Source organism: Canis lupus, chromosome 25 (genome assembly GCF_048164855.1).
Source record: "Canis lupus baileyi chromosome 25, mCanLup2.hap1, whole genome shotgun sequence".
Classification (NCBI taxonomy): Eukaryota; Metazoa; Chordata; class Mammalia; order Carnivora; family Canidae; genus Canis; species Canis lupus.
Genome location: NC_132862.1, coordinates 40,335,303 through 40,359,199, shown reverse-complemented (window position 1 = coordinate 40,359,199; position 23,897 = coordinate 40,335,303). Strand labels below are relative to the sequence as shown.

General features: G+C 41.0%; 2 long non-coding RNA genes across 2 annotated transcripts; one reads left to right on the top strand and one right to left on the bottom strand.

Annotated features, from left to right (window-relative positions):
* The first annotated feature begins 1,306 nt into the window (after positions 1 to 1,306).
* On the top strand, positions 1,307 to 9,138 carry LOC140617618 (uncharacterized). Its single transcript, XR_012017805.1, has 2 exons — positions 1,307 to 1,595; positions 6,385 to 9,138. It is a non-coding gene; the product is annotated as an uncharacterized lncRNA (long non-coding RNA).
* On the bottom strand, positions 5,662 to 23,722 carry LOC140617619 (uncharacterized). Its single transcript, XR_012017806.1, has 3 exons — positions 23,517 to 23,722; positions 7,958 to 8,013; positions 5,662 to 6,135 (listed from the first exon to the last, which is right to left on the bottom strand). It is a non-coding gene; the product is annotated as an uncharacterized lncRNA (long non-coding RNA).
* Positions 23,723 to 23,897: the final 175 nt, after the last annotated feature.

Sequence of the window (23,897 nt, the reverse complement as noted above, 5' to 3'; positions counted from 1 at the left end):
TATCTGACCATAGTGTTGGGTTTTATAAGGAACTGGGAAAGTCAGGACTATTAACTCAGTCCTAAGATTTTTCAATGTCTATCCTTGTCAGCATGGCAGGGACAGGGTGGAGGGCACCAGCTTGTTTCCTGAGATTCTCCTGGTCCAAAGAGAGTCCAACTAAGAGCAGAAAAACACTGAGGAATGCATGGGCAGATACTTCCTTATAGTCCAAGATGCTGTCTGTGGGGTTAATAATAGTGATGAAGATGATCTGATGATGGTGATGATGAGGATGCTAATGATGATACTAGCTAATGTTTCTTGAAAAAGAACTCTGTACCTAGCACTGTGCTAAGCCCTTGATATGCAACAGCTCATTTAATCCTCACAGCAACCCTATGAGATAGGTACTGCTATTGTCCTTTTACAGATAAGGAAGCTAAGGCTCAGAGAGGTTAAGAAACTTGCTTGAGGGCACACAGCAGGTGAATGATAGAACTGAGCTTCCTTTGCAAGGAAGGCTGCCTCCAGAGCCCCATCCCTGAAGTGATGACTTCTATCATGTCTTTTTAGTCCCTGGTGCCCTTTGTGCATTCCAGATCCTTAACTCATGTGATAGGCTCCACTCTCTCTCCAAAAGTGAAGGTGTTCTTACTCAATAAAGGGGCATAGTGGGTGGACAATAACATGGGGAAGACAGCCAGAGTTTGTGACTGGGGGTTAGGGCTGTAGGCTGGAAAAGAGGAGAAGAACCTAGAGAGGTACATTGGGTGAGATAATAAGGGTTTTGACTATCAATAGGAAGTTCAAAGATTTTTGAATAGAGAAATGGCAAGATCAAATTTGTATTTTAGAAGCCACTTGCAGTGATTAGGGTCTGTGTGGGGCCATCTTATCCATATTCCTACAAACCACACCACTAGGAAGGCCCTTGCTTGCACCCACTTTGAGCCTGTGTGTGCCTAGCAGATAGGAAGCAAGGGCCTTTCCTCCATTTTGCAGAGAAGGAAGCTGAGACTTGTAAGTTCTGTACCATTTTGGCTTCCCTCAGCTCTGAGAAGTGAAGGAACATGCCATGCATCCAGTGGGTGTTGATAGGTGTTTAACAACTGACCCTTTGAAGGGAAAACAACCTTATTTGGAGCATTTGCAAGTTCCCTTAGTATAAATACCCGGCTGTAGCCAACTTCAAGCTACCTACCAGTATATTATTAACTGAGTTGCAGAGTTCCTGAAAATGTAACATTTGGTTCTAGTAAGCTAACAAGAGCTGTCTCCCACATACCTCTCATGCATTCTTAGTGCCCTCCCCTGGCCAGTATTCATGCAGACTCTGAGGGAGCTCCAAGCCAGTGCTGATAAGAGAGGCAAAGTAACTTGTCCAGGCCAACTTGGAGACTCAGAAGTGCAGTGAGGGATAGAAACTGGCATCTTAGCTCCTAGGCCAGGTGTTTGTGTGGACTCTGTTTAGGAAGACAAAATTTGATCTCTGCCTGGATCCCTTTCAGAAGAGATTTTACTTTTGGTGGTGGCAAAGTCTTCCTGTCTTCCAGGATATGTGTCACAACCTGTTACTGGAACTGGAAAAATAATGTCACAGAGTATTTTTAACAGTGAGTACAAATCCCCTACAGTAATGGATGATCTACAATCTACGGGCTTAAGTTCTCAAATCTATAGATCATTTTTCAGTTTCCTGAGTGCCTCTATGGCCTTGTCATTCATCTGATCATTTGTTTGATAGAAACTGAGGGCTAAGGCATGGAGATTATGGAAAACAGATGAGAAGCATTGCCAGTTAGGTACTGATAAGACAGAGGTTAGAGGTGGGGACAGGCAGAAAATCATGAGTCCTGGCATATGAGATGAAGGTCAACAAGTAATCCACCATTAGGGTTTTGAAACCCAACTGGGAGGCTCTCAGAGCCAGTAGATAGGAGGGAGGTACTCAGCACCAGTGAGCAGAGAACATGGCTCACAGAAACCTGACTTTGAAGCGTGAGACTGATCCAGCCTCTGGTTCTTACTCACTTCTTGTTGGGACAAGAAATAATGCCGGGTAGGAGATTTCCCTAAGGTACACCAGGGAAGAGGAAAGAAATTAATACTTGTAGAAAGACCCTGGAATATATTAAGATCTGTCTGTATGAGCATATATTTTCCTTAAGACCTGGCAGCAAGGAGAGACTTTGTGTGTTAAGTGGTACTATTTCATTATTTGTTTGAGAAAACAAATGTTCAGAGAGGTTAAGTCACTTGCCCATGTTCACACAGCTGGTAAATGGCACAGCTGGGAGAGGGATAAGAGGGTAGCGGCTGAATACAGATTCAGAAAAACTGGCAGGCAGTTGGGATATGATAGAAATAGACTCAGTTGAGTGTCTTCCTGCTTTTGTGGGGAAGTATGACAGCTGATGGCTGGAGTGGCTGGGCAGAGGGCTGGAAGAAGGAGAGTGGTATTTCTGTTTTCCTCATGCCACTGGGAGCAAGGTGTTCACTGCCCTGTTCATGTATTCTCCCTGGAGGAAGTGCTCTGAGTGTTTACACAAGGGCACATTTCTGGCACACCAAGGGAGACAAACTCTAAATGGAGACCATATCCCCAGCTTGGCAGATGCCTGAGAATAAGGCGCGCTTGCTGACATGTTGATGGAGAACAGGGACTTCTTGTTTACCCAGCTCACCATCTGGACGAGCAAGGCAATGTCCAAGGAAATAGATGTAACTGAAAGCTCAGAGGCTGCCTCTCTGGCTTCCTTCATGTGTGCTCCAGAGTGCTTTGGCTGCTTCTTGGCCAGGTACGCAGTGTGGATGGTGGGCCAGGGCAAGGCAGGAGCTTGGAACTGCCAGCAGATTCAGGACAGCACAGGGATGAGGCTGCAGGAGCTGGGGAAAGGGGTGACTGCAAATGTTTGGAGCAGAGAAGTTGAGAACTGTTCTCTCTGAGGGAATAAAAGAGTGAAAAGGCTTTTTCTATTGAAAGAGGGACTGGGATCATATAAATGGGAGAGCTTCCTAAGGTTGAGAAAAGGTGCATGTTTTAAGCAGGCCATCTGGTGAAATTCTTTTGGTATGGATGACAGGAAAAGTTGGGGTGGAACTGGGGCTGGATCAGGGGATAAGTAGCTCCCAGCCTATATCTTACAGTTTGGGAGGCACCAGTCCATACCATTCAATACAGCTGAGGAGACTGGGAAGATTTGAGTCCCTGAATCCTTTGAGGGGTTGTAGGTATAAAAATAGTTCAACAATTCCCTTGACCCATTCTTGCCCATGAAGGGACACAATCAGCTGGAAAATTCAGAACTGTGAGCAAACCCCACATTGTGTTCATTGGACATAGGGATGCCTTCCTTATTACTTCAGTAGAGGCTAGTTTGAAAAATTCCTTGCATTGGTCAGGATAGACCTGTACCAAACAACCACCAAAAAACCTCAGTGGCTTGGACACCTGGGTGGCTCAGTTGGTTAAGCATCTGACTCTTGAGTTCCACACAGGTCATGATCTCAGGGTTGTGCGATCAAGCCTCACATCAGGCTCCTTGCTGGGTGTGGAGCCTGCTTAAAATTCTCTTTCTCTCCCTCCCCCTTTGCTCGGTTCCCCACTCCTGCTCTCTATTTCTCTCTCTCTCAAAAAAATTAAAAAAACAAAACCCCTCAGTGGTTTAACATAATAAAGTACATATCTCACTCATGTCACAGTTCCAGTGAGTTGGTGAAAGAAGAGGGCATGTGGGAGGCTCTGCTCCATGTCATCCAGGGTCCCAAGCCCTGCCATTCCCTAGACCTCATGGTTTTCCACTGCTATGGCTGCAAAGCAAGGGATGGAGGGAAAGAGGGAGTAGGATTACCCAGGAGATTTTTAGAGGCCAGTAGTAGAAGCGGCAAAAATCACTCTTGTCAATATTCCATTGCCCAGAATGAGACACATGGCCCCATCTGCCTGCAAATGAGACTGAGAAAAGAAGTGCCCAGGGGGAAAAAGGAAACTAGATTTGGATTTGGTGAACTCACAGCAGTGTCTCTGGCACACGTTTCCTGAGATTTCTGGGGGGGATCCTGTGTGTGAGGGGAGTTGGTTGCAATGGGTGGTCTCTATGATTTCTCTTACAGATACTGGCTGAAATAAGCACCTTATGACTAGCTCAGAACTGCTCTAAAAGGTGGCAATGCACTAGGGGGGTTCTCAGGCCCTGAAGCTGGGCTCTCAGCCCTGTATTGCAGAACCACCTGTTGCTCATGGAAGCTCCATCCTCGGCTGCCAGAAATGGTTGTAAATCTGGGACTGCTTAGGAACTGAACCTTTATAGGGTGGCTCCAACATGGTTCCCTTCTATTTTGCTTGTCTTAGTGATGCAGGCACCAAAACTGGATACTTTCAGGACCTGAACTGCAAGGATATATGAGTTTCGTTGGCTTCCTAGGACATTTGAGTTGGTTGGTATTTTGCAAGGTGTCAGATCTAAAACTGGGGAGTTAAAAAAAAGAAATAAAATAAAACTGAGTTTAAAGCAGTAGATCTAAATAGACTCTGGTTCCCAATACTGCAATTTATCCAGGACATTCTGGCTTGTGTAACTTGGATTTTTAAACACTTCTACCAAACTCTACAGAGTTTATAGATGTGAAGGGAAAATGCCTCCAGCTACTTCTTCAATTTATGGTCAGAGTGACTACCCATCTTATTTTGCCCAGAACAGCTTTGGTTTACACCTACTGTCCATGCATAATTATTAACAGTGCTTGCTTTTGTTCTCAAAAATCCCAGTAAGTCATATGGTCACCTGGCTTAGAGGAGGCTCAGTCCTGATGCTGATTGATACATCCTTGCCAGCCAGCCTGTGCACATGGCCTGACTGATGTCTAATGATGATGCAAAAGTTGGGCTTAGTTACTAATACCCTCATCATTGTCTTTGTTCAGTTTATTACCCTGTGGCTTCCAGGTTCTATAAAGCATGAATTATAAGTTCCAGTTTACAGATGTGCAAACTGGACCATGAAGGTTAGTGACATTTCCAAGGTCATATGAAAACCAAACTGTAGTTCTGATCCAAGCATCCTGATTCTAGACCACTCTACTTTCTTCTCTGCCAGATATAAGGTCTCAGATGCCCTGCACCTAATGAGTGGCCCAAACAAAATTCTACAGGAGGGCCCCAAATCAAACTAGCAACCAAAAAGAATCTACACCACTATTAATTTATATATATATCACTATTGCTTTCTGAATGTTCTCTCTATATGATTCATTGTTGTCACCAAAAATCGTTGTGCATGGAGTAATGTATCTATGCCCTCGAAGCCCACATATGTTCCCAGCTCTGAAGGTAATCAGTCAGCAAAAGGCCCACAGAGCATCTTTCTGAAGGTGAGAAATGGCCTCTGTGCTGCAGGAAGGAAGCATAAGATGTGAATTCTTAATTAGTTGGACATCAACATCAAATAGAGCCTGGGATTAGTGCCATTTGCTGCAGGGAAAGGACAAGCAATAGTCTGTAATCTGGTAGTGATTCAGGTTGACTCCACACCTACATGTTAATCACACTGAATTCTTCCAATCAGGCACCAGGCACCTGTCTTAGTTATGGCATCCTGTCTGGTTTGGATGAGCCGTCCCTAAACTTGATTTGGAATTGCAGATGTGAGCTTGGATCTCAGGCTGTGATTTCAGCAGTGAAGGCCTTCTTACAAAGTTCCTAGGGAACAGACACAAAAGAGAAACTACAGAAGCAAAAGATAGTCTAGATCCTGGGGCCTAGCAATCAATATTCCTCTGGTTCTCTTGCCTGATCTGTGGGGTGTTAGAGATGTGGATATAAGCTGATTTCATGGAAACATAGACTCCTTAGAATGACAGGGGAATGTAGAGATCATTCAGCAACTTCCAAGCAGGATATATATTGATATATTTTATAATTGATGGTATGCAAGGAGATTGCAGGGGCTACATGGACTTCAAAAAATGTGTATTTACTACTTGTGTATTTAATTAAATGTGTCGGGATCCCTGGGTGGCGCAGTGGTTTGGCGCCTGCCTTTGGCCCAGGGCGTGATCCTGGAGACCCCGGATCGAATCCCACGTCGGGCTCCCGGTGCATGGAGCCTGCTTCTCCCTCTGCCTGTGTCTCTGCCTCTCCCTCTCTCTGTGTGACTATCATAAATAAAAAAAAAAATTAAAAAAAATAATTAAATGTGTCTTAGAAAGAAATATAATAACCGTCATATCAAACCCATTAGCCCACAAATAGTATTGATTAATACAAGGTGGGTAGTAAGCAAAACAAAGTCAGTGTAAAGCAAAATGTCAGTAATAAAGTTGGCACACAAATGTGTCAAAAAACATCAAAGTGATAGCGAATGTAGTTTGGAAAATCTGATCTGGCGTACTCTTGTTTTACAGATGATGAAACTGAGGCTCAAATAGAAGAAATTACAGATGCAAAACCAGAACTACGGTGTCCACACCCCCCTCCATGGACACCACCTGCCTAGGAATGCTTTCCAGGGCCACTTCCTCTTGAGTTCCACACTGGAGTCTGGTGCCTGCTCAGCATCCCTGGTCCCTAATTGGCAGAGCTCCTAACAGAGAACTGAGCCACTATTTCCTCCTCCCACTGAAGGGCAGGCACTCCTCATCCTCATTCCTCTAGACACACACTTCCCATACTGTAAAGTAGGTTTTTTTTTTTTTTTCCTTTTGTGGATCCGAGACAGAAAAGTAGAATTTCCTTGGAGGCTTGGGACCCTTAGTGTTGCTTGGATGTTTTGGAAAAAACAAAGCAAATTAATTCTTCTAGCTCACTTAATGAAGAGCAGTGTGTGGAGGCAGAAACAACTAATAGGTTTTAAGTGTAAATCTCCAGCTTCAGCAGAGCTTGGGGGCAGGACAGGCCCCTTGTTTCCTGAGATCTTTTGCCTTAATCTTGATCATGAGGAATTAAGGCCTGGGTAACAGCCTCTGAAGCATCCACTGGAAGAAGGCACTTGATCGGTCACACAGTGGTTCACATTGTTCCCCTGGGGCTTAGACCTTCTCTTTCTGTTCTGAGGAGCTGCATCCCCACCCACATGGAGCTATAAATATCTGGAGGCAGAAGAACTGTATGCACCCCAGCTTTAGAACCAGGCCACACACTGGTGGTAGTTGTACTCCCTAGGCTGGCAGGAGTCTACAGAATACATGCTGTCCACTCTCCAGATGCAAACTAGGAGGCTCTAACTTGCTTTCATGAGCATCTAAACTTCTCTTAAAGACTTCTTGTTTCCATCTGGTTATCTGGATATATGAATCATGTGGATAGACTAGCATTCCAGAACTCAAAACTATGAAAGACCTTGGTGAAGGAGAATGACCAGGAAAAGAACAGCCTAATGTGATGGAAAGAATACTAAAACTTAATGACAGACCAAGGTTGCAAATAAAGGGATGGAAAAATACATACTAAGCAAATAACAGCTAAGAGTAAGCCAAGGTGGCCATATTAATGGCAGCCAAAAAGACCTCAGAGAAAGGTATTTTTGGAGATAAAGAGTCATTCTTTAATTACTAAAGGAATAATTCATGAGGAATGTATAATAACTCTGAGCTGAATTATACCTAACAATTCAAATTCAAACTATATAATGCAACCATTGACAGAATTATAAGGAAGGACTGGCAAATACATTTATAGTGGGAGATCTTAACATGCCTTTCTAAAAACTAATAGATCAAGCAGGTAAAAAAAGAATGACATACAGAAAGTTTGAGCAACATGATTGGCAACCTTTGCTCAATGTACATAACTAAAATTCACAATCTTTTCAAACATGAAATAATGGCAGCTTTACTACTATTTTCATTTTTATTTAAATGGACCGACTTTTTCTGCTTTTTAGTAAGAGAGAGAGCGAGAGCAGAGAGAGCATGAGTAGGGGGTGGAGGGGAAAGGATAGAGAAAAGGGAGAGAAAGAATCTTAAGCAGGTTCCTTACCCAGCTTGGAGTCCGATGTGAAGCTTGATCTCACAATCCTGATGTCAAGACCTGAGCTGGAATCAAGAGTCAGATGCTTAACTGACTGAGCCATCCTGGTGCCCCTGACTTTGTCTTTTTACTTAGTGCTTCCTTATAGTAAGAAATAACATCCATACCCAAACCAAACTACTGTCAAATTCAAGGTAGTGGTTATTACATTTTAAAAGACACATTTAAAAAAAATAAAAGACACATTTAACAAAGTACATAAGTAGTAAATATTTTTAAAAAGCCCATGTATCCCCACAATCTCCTTGTGCACTACTAGTGATGTATAGCAGACATAAAGAATGCTAAACTCTATCAAGTAAGAGTTTAATTCAAGTTATGAAAGAGCAACAGGATAATCTCATGTAAATAGAAAAAAGAAAATAACAAAGAGAGCAGTAAAATGAATGAAATCTGAAAAAATAATAGAAGCAACTAAAAAAAGCTGACTCTTTTTAACTTTTAAAAAGATTTTATATATTTATTAATGAGGGAGAGAGAGAGAGAGAGGCAGAGACACAGGCAGGGGGAGAAACAGGCTCCATGCAGGGAGCCTGATGTGGGGACTCGATTCCGGGTCTCCAGGATCATTACCTGGGCTGAAGGCGGCGCTAAACTGCTGGGCCACCGGGGCTGCCTTGACTCTGAAAAAAGTAACAAAACTAACAATCCTTAGGCAATATTGATCAAATAAGAGAATACACAGAAACAAAATAATAAAAATTAAAATGGAGAAGGAATCACATTTAGAGTATAGATTTTAAAATTATGATCTAACTATAATGAACTTTGTACCGATATATTTGAACACCTGGAAAAATATAGCTTATAAAAGCTGAATGGATAGAAAGATATGTAAGAAGAATAGGTCTCAAGCCGTTAAGGAAATTGCATTAGTGACCTATAATACAGACCAATGTAAAAGGATGGTTTTACATTGAGCTCCACCGAATCCTCGAGGAAGAAACAATCCTTATTTCACATAAACTGCATTAGGGAATAAAGAGGAAAACCTGTGTGAGTCTGATATGAAATTCAGGTAAGTTGGAAGACAGGCAAATTTTGGGTGAATCTCACAAGACAGAAGAAGCCTAAATAATGTATTCACAAACGAAATTCATCAATGCATTAAAAAATACATTGTGATTTTAGTCAAATTTGTCAACTTAATCTCAGAAATTAAGAATAATTTAAAAAATTGGTTTTTTTACTGGAGTTCAATTTGCCAACATATAGCATAACACCCACTGCTCATCCCGTCAAGTGCCCCCCTCAGTGCCCATCACGCAGTCACCCCAATCCCCCGCCCACTTCCCTATCTACTACCCCTTGTCCGTTTCCCAGAGTTAGGTGTCTCTCATTTTTTGTCACCCTCACTGATATTTTCACTCATTTTCTCTCCTTTCCCTTTATTCCCTTTCGTTAATTTTTATATTCCCCAAATGAATGAGACCATATAATGTTTGTCCTTCTCCGATTGACTTATTTCACTCAGCATAATACCCTCCAGGTCCATCCACCTCAAAGCAAATGGTGGGTGTTCGTCCTTCCTGATGGCTGAGTAATATTCCATTGTATACATAGACCACATCTTTTTTATCCATTCATCTTTCGATGGACACCGAGGCTCCTTCCACAGCTTGGCTATTGTGATTCCACACAAATCTTAAGACAATTTGTTCCAACTCTCTGAAGAAAGTCCATGGTATTTTGATAGGGATTTGCACTAAATGTGTAAATTGCCCTGGGTAACATTGACATTTTCACAATATTAATTCTTCCAATCCATGAGCATGGAATATTTTTCCATCTCTTTGTGTCTTTCTCAATTTCTTTCAGAAGTGTTCTGTAGTTTTTAGGGTATAGATCCTTTACCTCTTTGGTGAGGTTTATTCCTAGGTATCTTATGGTTTTGGGTGCAATTGTAAATGGGATTGACTCCTTAATTTCTCTTTCTTTAGTCTCATTGTTAGTGTATAGAAAGGCCACTGATTTCTGGGCATTGATTTTATATCTGCCACACTGCCAAATTGCTGTATGAGTTCTAGCAATTTTGGGGTGGAGTCTTTAGGGTTTTCTATGTACGGTATCATGTCATCTGCGAAGAGGGAGAGTGACTTCTTCTTTGCCAATTTGAATGCCTTTTATTTCTTTTTGTTGTCTGATTGCTGAGGCTAGGACTTCTAGTACTATGTTGAATAGCAGTGGTGAGAGTGGGCACCCCTGTTGTGTTCCCGATCTTAGGGGAAAGGCTCCCAGTGTTTCCCCATTGAGAATGATATTTGTGGGATCCCTGGGTGGCGGCAACGGTTTAGCGCCTGCCTTTGGCCCAGGGCGCGATCCTGGAGACCCGGGATCGAGTCCCACATCGGGCTCCCGGTGCATGGAGTCTGCATCTCCCTCTGCCTGTGTCTCTGCCTCTCTCTCTCTCTCTCTGTGACTATCATAAATAAATTTTAAAAAATTAAAAAAAAAGAATGATATTTATTGTGGGCTTTTCGTAGATGGCTTGTAAGATGCTGAGGAATGTTCCCTCTGTCCCTACACTCTGAAGAGTTTTGATCAGGAATGGATGCTGTTTTTTGTCAAATGCTTTCTTTGCATCTATTGAGAGAATCATATGGTTCTTGTTTTTTCTCTTGTTGATATGATTTATCATATTGATTGCTTTACAAGTGTTGAACCAGCCTTGCATCCTGAGGATAAATCCCACATGGTCATGGTGATTAGTCTTCTTAATGTATTGTTGGGTCCTATTGGCTAATTTAAAAAATTTGTTAATATAACTGACCACATTAGGAAAAATGAAGCATAACCTTCTATCATCTCAGAGACACAGAAATAGTATTTCAAAAGTTTAATACTCATTCTTGAGTTTAAAAAGCTTAGCAACATAAGAATTGAATGGAATTTCTTTAACTTGATAGAGAATGTTCACCAAAAACCCACAGCAAAATCTTATTTAATGCTCCAATCTAAGAAGCATTGCCTTAAAAGTCATAGCCAAGATAGGATGCCTGTATTAGCACTTGTCTTCAAAATGGTACTTGTAAGGAATAGAAATAAAAAGAATAAGAAAAGGACAGGAAGAAAAAGTCTGTCATTATCACAGATGAAATTATTGTCAAATAGAATATAAAGATAATCTACAGAATAACTATTAAAGATAATGAGTTCTTTGAGATTATGGGATATAAGATCAGTATGCATAAGTCACCAGCATTTATATACCACCAACAATAAATGATGAATATTTTTCCTGATATGGAATAGTATAGAGCAATTGAAAAAAATATGAAAAAGATTAGCCTGTATCAACATTGATGAATCTCAGTAAACAAAACATGTTGAATTCAAAAAAAGCAAGTTGCAAATTGACATGTACCATATGACATCATAAATATAGCAAAAGCATAAAACACACTTTGCAACAAAAGCTACTTTTCATGTTAGTAGTACCTCTGGGGACACAGAGACATGAAGGGGAAAATTTAGCAGAACTCTATAATGTTCTTTCAAGAGGAGTCCAAAATCAATGTGGCAAAATGTTAGTATCTGTTTAATTTCAGTCTATTATATTACTTATTTACCTTTTTGCACATTTTACCATTTTATTATAAGCTTTTAAAAAGATCAGAACTGGGGATCCCTGGGTGGCGCAGCGGTTTGGCGCCTGCCTTTGGCCCAGGGCGCGATCCTGGAGACCCGGGATCGAATCCCACATCAGGCTCCCGGTGCATGGAGCCTGCTTCTCCCTCTGCCTGTTGTGTCTCTGCCTCTCTCTCTCTCTCTCTGTATGACTATCATAAATAAAAAAAAAAATGTTTAAAAAAAAAGAAAGATCAGAACTCCTAGGGACAAGACTTAAGGCATGGTGGCATGTGGGTGTTGAGGATAGGCTGGCTGACAAGTCTTCCCTGGTGGGGGTACCTACCACTGACATGCCTTAGGCAGCTCATTTCTTGGATGTTTCCTGGAAGGGGGCAGGGCCTTATTGAAAACATCATTTGGTATTCCTGGCAGTTTTTGCCATATGGTCTGAGCAGGATGAACTTCCCTGAATTGGAGCCGTACTGCTTCCTAATACTACCTTCCACATTCCCCACAAACTGCCACTGCACTGGTGTTCATGTTTAAGAGATAAAGCTACTACATCCTGTATTCTATATCTAGTGCATATGGTGAATCTGTTTAAGACTTGGGTAGGTGCTGTAAAACACAGTCTAAGGGGACCAATTTTGGACTGAGGCCACTGAGGACAAAGAGCACAGAACTCAGAAGGGAAAATTCAGGTAAAAAGCGAAGAAAAGGATTTTGTGTACAGTTCCATTTTCATGTTACCAGTTTTGGACCGAAAAGGATAATACACAGTACCTAGACTGGTAGGTGGAGAGGAAAGAATGATTCGGAAGGATGTCTTTTGGATTCCCTTTCTTGTATATCTCCCTTGAAACATCCTTCCCACAATAAAATACAATCACAAGAAGATAAATGAGCTGGTGCCTTGTGGGTGGTGCAGCGAACCTCTTAGAAGAGAAGACCAATATAAAGAAAATGCACAGTGTTGCAGTCTGGGTGATCTGACGAGGCAGCACACTCTATGCTCTGGATTCTTGATGAGGTTTGTTCATTTGGGAGAACTTTTTCTTTTTTCTTACAAGGTGATTAATTGTTTTCTTTTTCTGCTTTGTTGGAATATTATACTCTAACTGATGATTGTTTGCTACAACCTTAGAGTCTTAAGAGAGGAGGGAATGTCCAAAGGTTTTTTGATCCAGCAGCATGCCCTTTGACAGGACTATGCACAGCACTGTGGACTGAGCTAGACCTGTTTTCTTTGTAAAAGCCATATCAAAAGGAACAGTACTAATGGAACACTCATTCCAGTTCTGAAATATACCTTCTTCTCCGAAGCATGCACCTTTCTGTCTAACTTATTTCCTTCACATTGCAGTCCTACTGGTTCCAAAGTGGGATTGAATGGAGTGGAAACTGCATGAAGACTCAGTCTTTCAATAACACTCATGGCTGACATCATGTAGAATCACTTTGAAGCTTTGACTGTTTTGAAATAATTTGATGGTGGAAATGGAGAAGAGTGCCAATTCTAAATAGATCATATCTGGAGGATGGTGTGTGTCTGGATCTGTGTACAGCACTCTGAAATGTGCAGAGGGATAAACCACACTTAATGTGGGTACTGATGGAAACTACAAAACAAAGTGGGTTGCTGGTGAATTGGAATGATTTGATCCAGAGGAGAGATTCAAAATGGGACAGGAGACTTATTGACAGGATGGATGGTTGGGCTACATGGATGGCAAGTAGGACTGACACATGGACAAGAAGAAAGGTTAGAGAGGAAGGGGAAGGATCAATAGGACATGCATACTTTCCCATCATTAGCTCCCTGGAGTCTGGCCTCAGAGGTAAGTCTGAGCTGTGCTGAAGGCAAATCTGCTCTGTGCATCTGTAGAACTTCCCACATGCTCAGTATGACACTCCTTCTCCACCTTCCTGCCTCCACTGATGGTCCTCCTGGATGCCTCTCAATACTTTTACAGGAGGAGGGAAAGGTGGGGAGGGAAAACCATGTATTACTGTGAGCAGGGAGCTGGGCTCCAGCTTGGAGACATGCTGGCATCTCAGGCCTGCTTCTGACTAGCTGAGTCCTAGCTTAAGGACTCTGTGCTCTCCTGAGTAACAGTAGAGGAATAAAATACAAATGTAGGACCCAATGAACTTTAATCTTTCACCTAGCTCTAGATTCCACACTTTATTTTTGTTTTTATTTTTTTCTTTTGTACTCTGAGGTTTTTTATATTCTGAGTCTCTGCCACTCAGGTACATTCTTCATTCAAAACAGTCTGATTTTCAACAGACAGACAATATGAATGCTTTTGTACTTTATGTCAAAACACAAGATTTTTTATCTGAGCATTTCCACAAACTTGTCAGCACCAGTATGTACCATTGGAGCATTAGAATACAAATTCAGAGGACCCTGAGCTTCATTAGGATACTACACATATCCTGGTCATCTTTGTATCCCTGAAGCCAAGGACCTGGTCTGGCACATGATAAGTGTTCGGTAAATGTATTTTTTTAAGATTTGTTTTTATTTATGATAGACATAGAGAGAGAGAGGCAGAGACACAGGCAGAGGGAGAAGCAGGCTCCATGCAGAGAGCCCGACGCGGGACTCGATCCCGGGACTCCAGGATCGTGCCCTGGGCCAAAGGCAGGCGCGAAACCGCTGAGCCACCCAGGGATCCCCTGGTAAATGTATTTTTAATGGCAAATGAACATCTAGATATTACTGATTTAAAGTGCTTTATGTTGTGCCCAGAAGACATTTTTCTAATGGTAGTGTCAGGACACTACCTGTCTTATGGACAAGAGAACTATCTTAGTGCTGAGAGCTTTTTATATGTGTGCATGCATTTATTCTTGGTCCTTGATTATGTATTTGAACTTTAAGCCTTTTCTATTCTGGGATAAGGGCAATTCCTAGGGAATTGAGTAAATATTCTCTGAGTGCCTATGTTAAGGACATTCATGAGTGGACTCACAATGTATTAGCCCTATCTTTTATTTATTTATTTATTTATTTATTTATTTATTTATTTATTTATTTATTTATTTTGTATTCTGATGCTTTGACATATGGGGATATGCAGACTCTGGAGGAGCTACCTCTCCCAAGAGTAGCTGATTTCTAGAGATAATAACCAACTCACCCACAAGTGCATCTTTCAAATGTAAACCAGCCAATCTAGAGCTCTCCATCCTGGCTGACCTCTCCAGTGCTTCCTTGTGTGGCCCAGGGAGTGTGGTGTGCACTTATCTTTAGGGAACTCTGAGTAACAAAAGATCTTTCCAATGGCAATCACCTCTTGATATGTTGGCTCGCCATACCGAAATAATGATAAAACCTGCATCTTAACACAGATGGATTTCCCCACAACATCCTAGGAAGTAGGTATTTTACAAGTAAGGGAAGAGCTTAGGCAGGTTAAGTGCTAAAAATCAAACAGTAAATAAGTGGTGGAGCTTGAATTGGAACTTTTCCACCACATGTAATAATGGTCATTTTATGGAAAGTGTTCACAGTAAATTTTGTAGGCATACACAAGTAAATACGAATAGACAGAGGTAGCATTCTCTGTGCATGGTTTTCATCATGCTTCCTTTTTCTCAAACAATCTATCCTAGGCTTGTTTTTACCAAAAAATTTCCCCCCTAAAATAGAGAAGAACACATTGGTAGTGTACCTTGTTTCCAGTCCTACTCCTGACCAAATAAATCATGTTTGATACCAGGATAAGTGTAATTTGCAGAATAATGTTCCTGTAGCTAAGACTCTGAAATAATAATAATAATAATAATAATAATAATAATAATAAGGAGGAGGAGGAGGAGAAGAAGAAGAAGAAGAAGAAGAAGAAGAAGAAGAAGAAGAAGGAGGAGGAGGAGGAGGAGGAGGAGGAGGAGGAGAAGAAGAAGAAGAAGAAGAAGAAGAAGAAGAAGAAGGAGGAGGAGGAGGAGGAGGAGGAGGAGGAGGAGGAGAAGAAGAAGAAGAAGAAGAAGAATTATTTCACTTATAGAGACTATGTTGTCCCAGGCACCATGCTAAGTACCTTATATACATTTTCTTATTTGCTTCCTCAACAATACTGTGAGGGGCATGCAATTATCATTCCCACTCTGAAGATGAGAAAACTCAGGAACTTGCTCAAGGCCACACACAAGAAAGTGGTGGGGTCCAGGATCCCAACTCCAGCTGTCTGATGCTAGAATGCATTAATTGGGCTGGTGCTTCTCAATCTGGCAGGTATATGAACCCTCGAGAATGTTTCTAAAATGCAGATTCTCTTTGGGAAGTCTAAGGTGAGGGTGAGATTCTGCATTCCCAAACTCCCAGGAGATGCACATGCTGATAGTCTGCAGACCAAACGCTGTGCAGCAAGCCTTGCACCATGCATGGTTCTGCCTGTGGTGAAGAAATGTGAGCAACAGTCATTACCCTGCCTTTCAAAAAATGTGCCATTTGGTCTCCTTCACTGCTCATTTTTAAACTTCAGCAACTCTCCAGCTGCTTTGCTAAAGCACAACAGCCATTGGGGATGATGTGGGGTTTGGGAGAAGAAACACATCTCATCTTCCCTCATATAATTGGCAGCAATGAGGGAAAGATGAGAAGTGAAGGAAGAAAACATTTGACTAAAGAAGACAGAAATTCCTTTATTCCAACAGGGACCAGACTCTGTATTTTGACAAATGAAGCTTCAATAGAACAAGTTTTCACCAGAGCATATATGAGCCCCATTTAGTTTGGTGAAAGATCTGATGAAGAATACTTCAGGAAAACCTGGAAAAGTAAAAGCTATCCTCAAAACAAATTCCTTGATGATTTCTATGGGGGAGAGGATGCTGCTCTGCTCTCTTGCAATGTACAAGATGCTTTAGCAACTGGCAAAAGAATTCTTAATGTGGATCAATGATTTGCAAAATATCTTTTCCCTTGTGTATCATCTCATGCTATTTCACAAGTAATTAGAGGAACAATGCTATATTTTATTTCCTCTCCTGAAAGAAAAAAAAATGTGTGTATAACAAGTGTAAAAATCCATGGTTTCCATCTCAAGGCGAAAGCTTTATGTTTCAAAGATAGGAGTATTTCTTCCTAATTTGTAGTTATCCTTCAAATTCCTTAAGGAAAGTTCTATGGAAAGACAAGGGCTGGGATTATGACAAGACTTTTCTTGAGCAAATGAATGAGACCATATAATGTTTGTCCTTCTCCGATTGACTTCTGATCATTTGACAAAATACAGCATCCGTTCCTGATCAAAACTCTTCAGAGTGTAGGGATAGAGGGAACATTCCTCAACATCTTAAAAGCCATCTACGAAAAGCCCACAGCAAATATAATTCTCAGTGTAAGAACTTTTGACATAAAAGAGTGAACAAGAACCTTGAAGAACATACCGAAGGGACACTGAACCCATATTGTGAATACTGGTCAGAAAGTTTTCTTGGAGGAGAATTGTTAGCCAGGTGAAAATAGAGGGAGCGGTAATTTCACGCAGCTGCTGGGAATGCAGACTGCATGTACACTTGCAGATGTGAAAGGTAAGAAAGAATAAGCTATACTCAGGGAATATATGGCATAGTATAGTTACAGTGAGTATGTATGTGTATAGGGAATGTGTTGATAGTGAATATGTAGCCTGTTTTATATCTTGATTTACTCACTTAAATTATGTATTGAGAATTTAATAAAGTCATTAAATATTCTCCATAAACATAACTTTCTATGGCTGTTTGGAATATACACAGGGACTACAAATTGTTTATCTAATCATTCCCTGATTGTTAGATATTTTGGTTGTTTGTAATTTATAATTATTATAAAGAATGCTGCAATGAATGTCTTTGTACTGGATCATAGCGTGCCAACATTGCAAAGATTTCTGGTGCATATTGAATTAATTACTTCCAAAGAAGCTTACTTCTTCTCCATCTGCATGTGAGAATATTTCATTATCATTTCCTCAAGATTTGCTATTATTTTGAAAAATATTTTCAAGTTAAAATATTAAAAAGTCTATTTCATTAATATTTTAGTGCTGCTTCAACATCTTAAATTTTAAAAAATTATACATGCTATACTTGAATATATTCTCTAATAAAAAAGTAAAAATTCAAAAGCTCTGTACCAGTCCTGTTTATGTACCTCCAGCCTCTAATGAACTCCTTGTGTCCCTGGACTCTGGCTACTGGCCCTGCTTCCCAGCCAGAAAGACCAGAGTGATGGCTCCCAGCACTCCTGGAGCCATTAAATCCTGATGCAGTCACTTCATCTTCTGACACCACTGGTTGTCTTCATCCCTTCTTCTTCAAAGCCTCTATTGCACTTACCAAAGTGACAGTCATCACCACTCTAGCCCTGAGATCTACCCAACCGAACTCACAGAGGTTCTACTTCTCTAGAACTTGCTTGGAAAAGCTAGATAACATAATCTGAAGGTTCGGGGAGTTAATGCCTCATAGGATAAGCTTTGACCAGTGAGAGATAGAGTGAATGGAGCCTGTACACATGTCATTTATCCTTCCTTTCCCCAGTAGACACAGTGGTTTCAAATCATTTCTCTGGAGATATTCTGCTTTACTGTGAAATAAAATGTGAGTGTGAATGTGAGTGTGAGTGTGTGTGTGTGTATCTGGCCTGCTTGGTATTATACCACCTTGTGTATTATACCCCTCTATACCCTCCTCTCTTCCCCATCCCCTCCCTTGCGCTTTCCTGGGCTTGCACCCTATCATTAAACATTCACATGTAAACTACCTCAGACTCTGTTTTTAGGGAATCCCAGGCTATCCAAGTACATAAAGTAAAAAAGTGAAAAATTCTCCTTCACCACTTCCTATTGCACCACTCTTCCCAGAAACAACTTTTGTGAATAGGGTGGTAAGCAAACAGTTCTTTGATCTTTTACTATATGCATTTACTATATGTATTTACATAAAAACACCCTTTTAAAAACAGCCTTATAGAGTTTACCTTCACAAGTAACAAAATCTCAGGCTCTTGTCCCTTTTTCTCCTTTCCTGCCTTTATCCATGTCCCACATTGAACCATTTTCAAGGGCTCCAAACTGCCACTTGGGAGAACATTTTGTCCATCACTAATTTTACCATACAGTCAAGGGTGTACATGAATATTTCCTGCTAGAAAACTGGAGGTATGGATGTTGGACTCAGCAATTCTTTTGATAGAGAACTTAGCAGCAGGTTCTGAGTGGACACTTGATTGATTTTTAAAATCATAATACTCAGGAATTCACTGGGATGTAGAGAGTATCACTCTCCCATCTCTGGCACATTCTATCTCACTTTTGATCAATTTCAATCTCAACTCTATCACTTGTGAATTATAAACATTGCACAGGTTACTTAACTCTTTTTTTAATTTTTTTTTTTTTTTTTTAAAGTAGGCTCCCTGCCCAACATGGGGCTGGAACTCATGAACCCAAGATCAAGAGTCATGTGCTTTGCAAATTGAATCAGCCAGGTTGGTTACTCAACATTACTCAACTTTTTGAACTTGAGTTTACTCCTTTGTGAAGCAGAGATAATACCTAAGCATCAAACTAGATAGCACACGTGCCTGGCACATGGATATTTTTTAATGTGTCATAGTTTTCCTCTGATCTCATTCCCTGATTCTTTCTCTTTTTCCTTCTGGGGAAATAGTTTATTGCATATGAAGGAATTTTGTGAATAAATACCACAGAAATGTTACTGATCCTGTTATGTGACATTTATGGTATAATTTATCCCTTTAACATATGCTTTCTAATATAATATTACATAGAATGATTGTCAAGCTTCCTGAGTCTTAGTTTGCCTGTTTTTAAGATGGGAATGGAGGGGCACCTGGGTGGCTCAGTGGTTGAGCATTTGTCTTTGGCTCAGGTCATGATCCCAGGATCCTGGGATCGAGTCCCACATCGGGCTCCCCATAGCGAGCTTGCTTCTCTCTCTACTTATGTCTCTGCCTCTCTCTCTGTGTCTCTCATGAATAAATAAATAAAATCTTTAAAAAAGATGAGAATAGAAATACATATTAAATGTTATAAACATTCAATAAAGTCACATTTGTTAAACATCAACAGAGTACTTGACACATAGTAGGGACTCAATAAATTATAGCTATTTTTGTTATTTTATAACCAATTATATACTTATGTGCCCTTCACTAGTCATTACTCTCTCTACTTCTTAGTTACCTGTACTCTTTATCCTCCCCACCCCAGTCAAAAATGTGATCAGTAGATGACAAAACCCAGAATATTATGATACACTGAAGATAGTTTGGAGTCTTCCTACTGGATTATAACAAAAGGGATGAGAAATTTTCTACAGTTTTATGGTTCAGTACACAAAGTAGACTGTTTATGTAACCACTCACTGATGAGTGGTTCTAATGTTCATAGATGCTGTGCCTTTTCCCCAGTACAACAAAGATGCAAACAAGAAATTGTTGTTCTATGTCTGCTCCTATTCTGTGAGGCTTATAGCAAAGCCATTAATTTCCTGCCAGTGGAATGCTCTAACATTCATGATCTCGTGTGAATTTATATGAAAACTGGGCAATTTTTTATCATTTCCATCTTACAATGAGTCAGCAGGCCTTGTTATCAAAGAATAGGAAGGCTAAGCATTTCCATGCTCAGATGTCAATCAGGGTTCCAGGCTCCGTATGCCAATGATTGGAACACCTGCTCAAAGCACTGCCAGATGTTCTTTCCAGCAGCTGTCTCTACCATCTCTATTTGTAAGTGCGTGTGAAGCTACAAGTGTCAAACCTGAGCACAAAGTGGAAGGAAGAAATGTGCCCACCAACCCTCAGCTTAGAGGTGCTTGGTTTCTTCCCCCCAGTCCTTCGCAGACACCTTGCACAGCAACTGGGCTTCAGTGGATAAACACTGGAACTGGAACTCAGCCATCTGCCAGATAGGATCAACAGCTTCCCATCACATGTCATGGTGAGCACTTTGAGTCTGTGAGATATTAGAGGGAAAGGAGACCCACTAACAAGATATTATTATAGCTTAATTGGAATAAATGTCTATTACTACTACACTTTATAACTTGCACCTATTTAGCATCCTTTCTAGGCCATCTTTTGCTTTGCTGCCAGAAGAATCTCCCACAAGTACTTCCTTGTATTTGAGCACATCTGTACTCAAATAGCTTCAATTGTTCACATGGCTTCTCAAAAAAGCCTAAACTCTGAAACCCAGCATTTAACCATCTGTTGCAAATCCACACATTTAGACGTATCTTGGCTCCTCTTCTTTATGCACTCTTGCACTTCAGCCATACTAAACCACATGCTACTCAGGGTCTTGCATGATAATTTCTCCACCAGCCCAACCATTTGCTTGTGATGTTCCTGTTGCCAACATTGTCTTTCCACCTCTCCCCATGGCCCTACACATCTAAGTCACACTCATATGTCACTGTCCAGCCCAGGGGTCACCTATTTCATGATACCATCTCTGAGCTTCCCAATCAGTGTTTATTCCTCCCTCCTCTAAGCATAGCATCCCTCATGGCCTGTGTTGGTGTTTTCTCCCAAACTGTATGGTAAGCCTTTATTTAAAGAAATTATTTATTTATTTGAGACAGACAGACAGACATACATGAGTGGGGTGTAGAAGGAGAAGGAGAAGCACACTCTCCACTGAGTGGGGAGCCCAACTCAGGGCTTGATCCCAGGATCCCAAGATCATGACCTAAGCTGAAGGTAGACCCTTAGCTGACTGAGCCACACAGGCACCTTACTGTAAGCCTGTGACAGCATAGTTTTATATTCTATCTAGTGCCTAGATTAGTGGTTTACATGGAAACACTATAAATATTAAACCAATGAGTGGGTACTTCCTCTCTATTTTCCATTGGCATCACTATCCACAAGTTTGTATATAAATCAGGCAGTTGTTTTAATCATCTCCACTTTACTATGGGGTGAAACTGAGACTCAGAAGGTTTAAGAGACTTGCCTAATGCTACACAGATGGATAATGATGGAATTAAGAAGACAACCTGAAAAAACTCGTTGGCTGAGTTCTTTTACTCAGCATCAAAATGAAAATTGTGCCACCTGTAATAAAAAATGATAGAGGTCTGCTGGGAATGGAGTGGCCTGAATTGGTAGGAGAAGTAAGCAGGAAAGAACTTTATAGAAAAGGCTGCTTTTGAGCAATGTTGTAATAGGATGAAAGGAATGGATTAACACAAAGTAAGGAAGTGGGTATTTCAGTCAGGAAACAGTGACAAATGAGCATATTGTAGTACCCAGATGGAAAGTAGAGTTCATTATTGTATCCTTGTGGCCTGGCCCAGGGCTGGCACAAAGTAGGTAGTTAATATATGTTAACTGGGAGAGGGAAGGGAGGGAGGAAAGTTTGGAGCAGGGAAATTGCATCTAACTGAATGAGAAAGCACAGTGATTGCCAGCTCAGTAGTAGAAATATACCTGGCTGTCATTACATCTTTGCTGCATTGAAGAGTTGTCACTTATTTGCAGAAAGGGAGGCATGTGCTCCACTCAGCACTGCAACAGGGGGCCCAGTAATCTAGGTCCATTATTATCACTGTTCACATCTTCATTCTGTAGTAGGTTAGTAGTGGTAAATGTTGCCTTGAATTTTGTCAGATAAGAGTTCCAGTGAGCAAGCCTAATAGAAATGTACTTTGTCTACTTCTAGGCCACTGTCCTCATCATTTCTTTGATGATTCTGATGGCTTTAAGCATAACACTTAATTTTGGTGTGAGAGGAAAAGCATGGCATAGAGGGCAAGAAATTTGAGTTCTTATTCTAGCTGCACCACTGAGACTGTGTGATCTTGCATGAATCATGTTGTTTCCATGTCACTTAGCCTAGCATCCTGGTTGTCAGATAGGGATGATAGCACCATTCCCTTTGATGTGGATAGAACTGGAGAGTATTATGCTAGTGAAATAAGTCAATTGGGGAAGCACAAACATTATATGGTTTAATTCTTTAATTCACTCAGGGAATATAAAAAATAGTGAAAAGGATTAAAGAGGAAAGGAGAGAAAATGAGAGGGAAATATCAGAGAGGGAGACAGAACATGAGAGACTCAACTCTGGGAAACGAACAATGGGTAGTGGAAGGGGAGGTGGGTAGGGGGATGGGGTGACTGGATGACAGGCACTGAGGGGGGCACTTGATGGGATGAGCACTGGGTGTTATACTATATGTTGGCAAATCAAACTCTAATACAAAAAAATACAAAAAATTAATTAATTAATTAATTAATTAATTAAAAGAGAAGATAGTCCCTCCTTACTTTATGGAATCTGAAGCTCAAATGAGAGAGGAGATTTGAAGTACTTTAAAATATGAAATGACACATGATGTTGGAAGCAAGGGTGGATCCTTGTCTCAGAAAAAATAATGAAAAAGCCTCTTCTCCAAGTCTTGCCTCTTGAAAACATCATTATAGAATGAAGAAAACTGGGATTTCATGTTGATACTTGGAAAGTAAACCACAGCCAATGAGAAGAGTTATGTCCCCAACACACCCCATAAATTTATGATGCCACAGAAAACACCCACAGACTCCCAAAAGCCTATTGGTGAAGTGCTGCCTGGAAGCCACCCACTGAGATCTCTGGTTTAGCTCTCCACATAGACCTGGTCTGACTTACCTTTGCTTCTGTCTTTAGTTTGTTGGTTTCTCAGGAAGTCACCAAGACTGGGATAACTCAGCCCTTTATCTTTCTACTTCAATTAAACTGCAGTCTGATATATATTTAACTTAGAGTCCATATTGTGACAAGGACCAGAGTAAATAAACTCCACTTGTGCTTGTTCTTTGCTTTTTCTCCTCCACTCACGCCAGCTTCCCAATAAAGTGCAGCCCATAAAATTGCTTATTTGCATCAGTTTTCCCATTAATAATCAGTAATATTAGTATACCATTTACCTTAGTGGCTCTCCATCCCTCAGGAACACTCTGGCTGCAGATATAAAAGCATGCACTTCAGTCTGTGAAATTCTTACTCGGCTGTAATTTTGGAGCTCTTGGAAGCAGCGTGCTCAGATGGCTGACAGCGTCAGAATGGGAAATACCTGCTCCAGAGGGGGCCAGCCAAACAATCTTGGTTGGTTTTTTTGCTGCCATATCCAGGAATCAGGTGCTTGAAAAAAATATGCTTACGGGATCAGACTGAGAAAGCTGTGATGCCATCTGGGGTCAGGAAGAGATTTTTGTTCAAATGCCAACTGCGGGGGCTGAGGCAGTGTGGTGCTGTGCTGGCATGAGTCTGGAATAACCCAGGAAGTACTGGGGAAAGCAAGGAGAAGA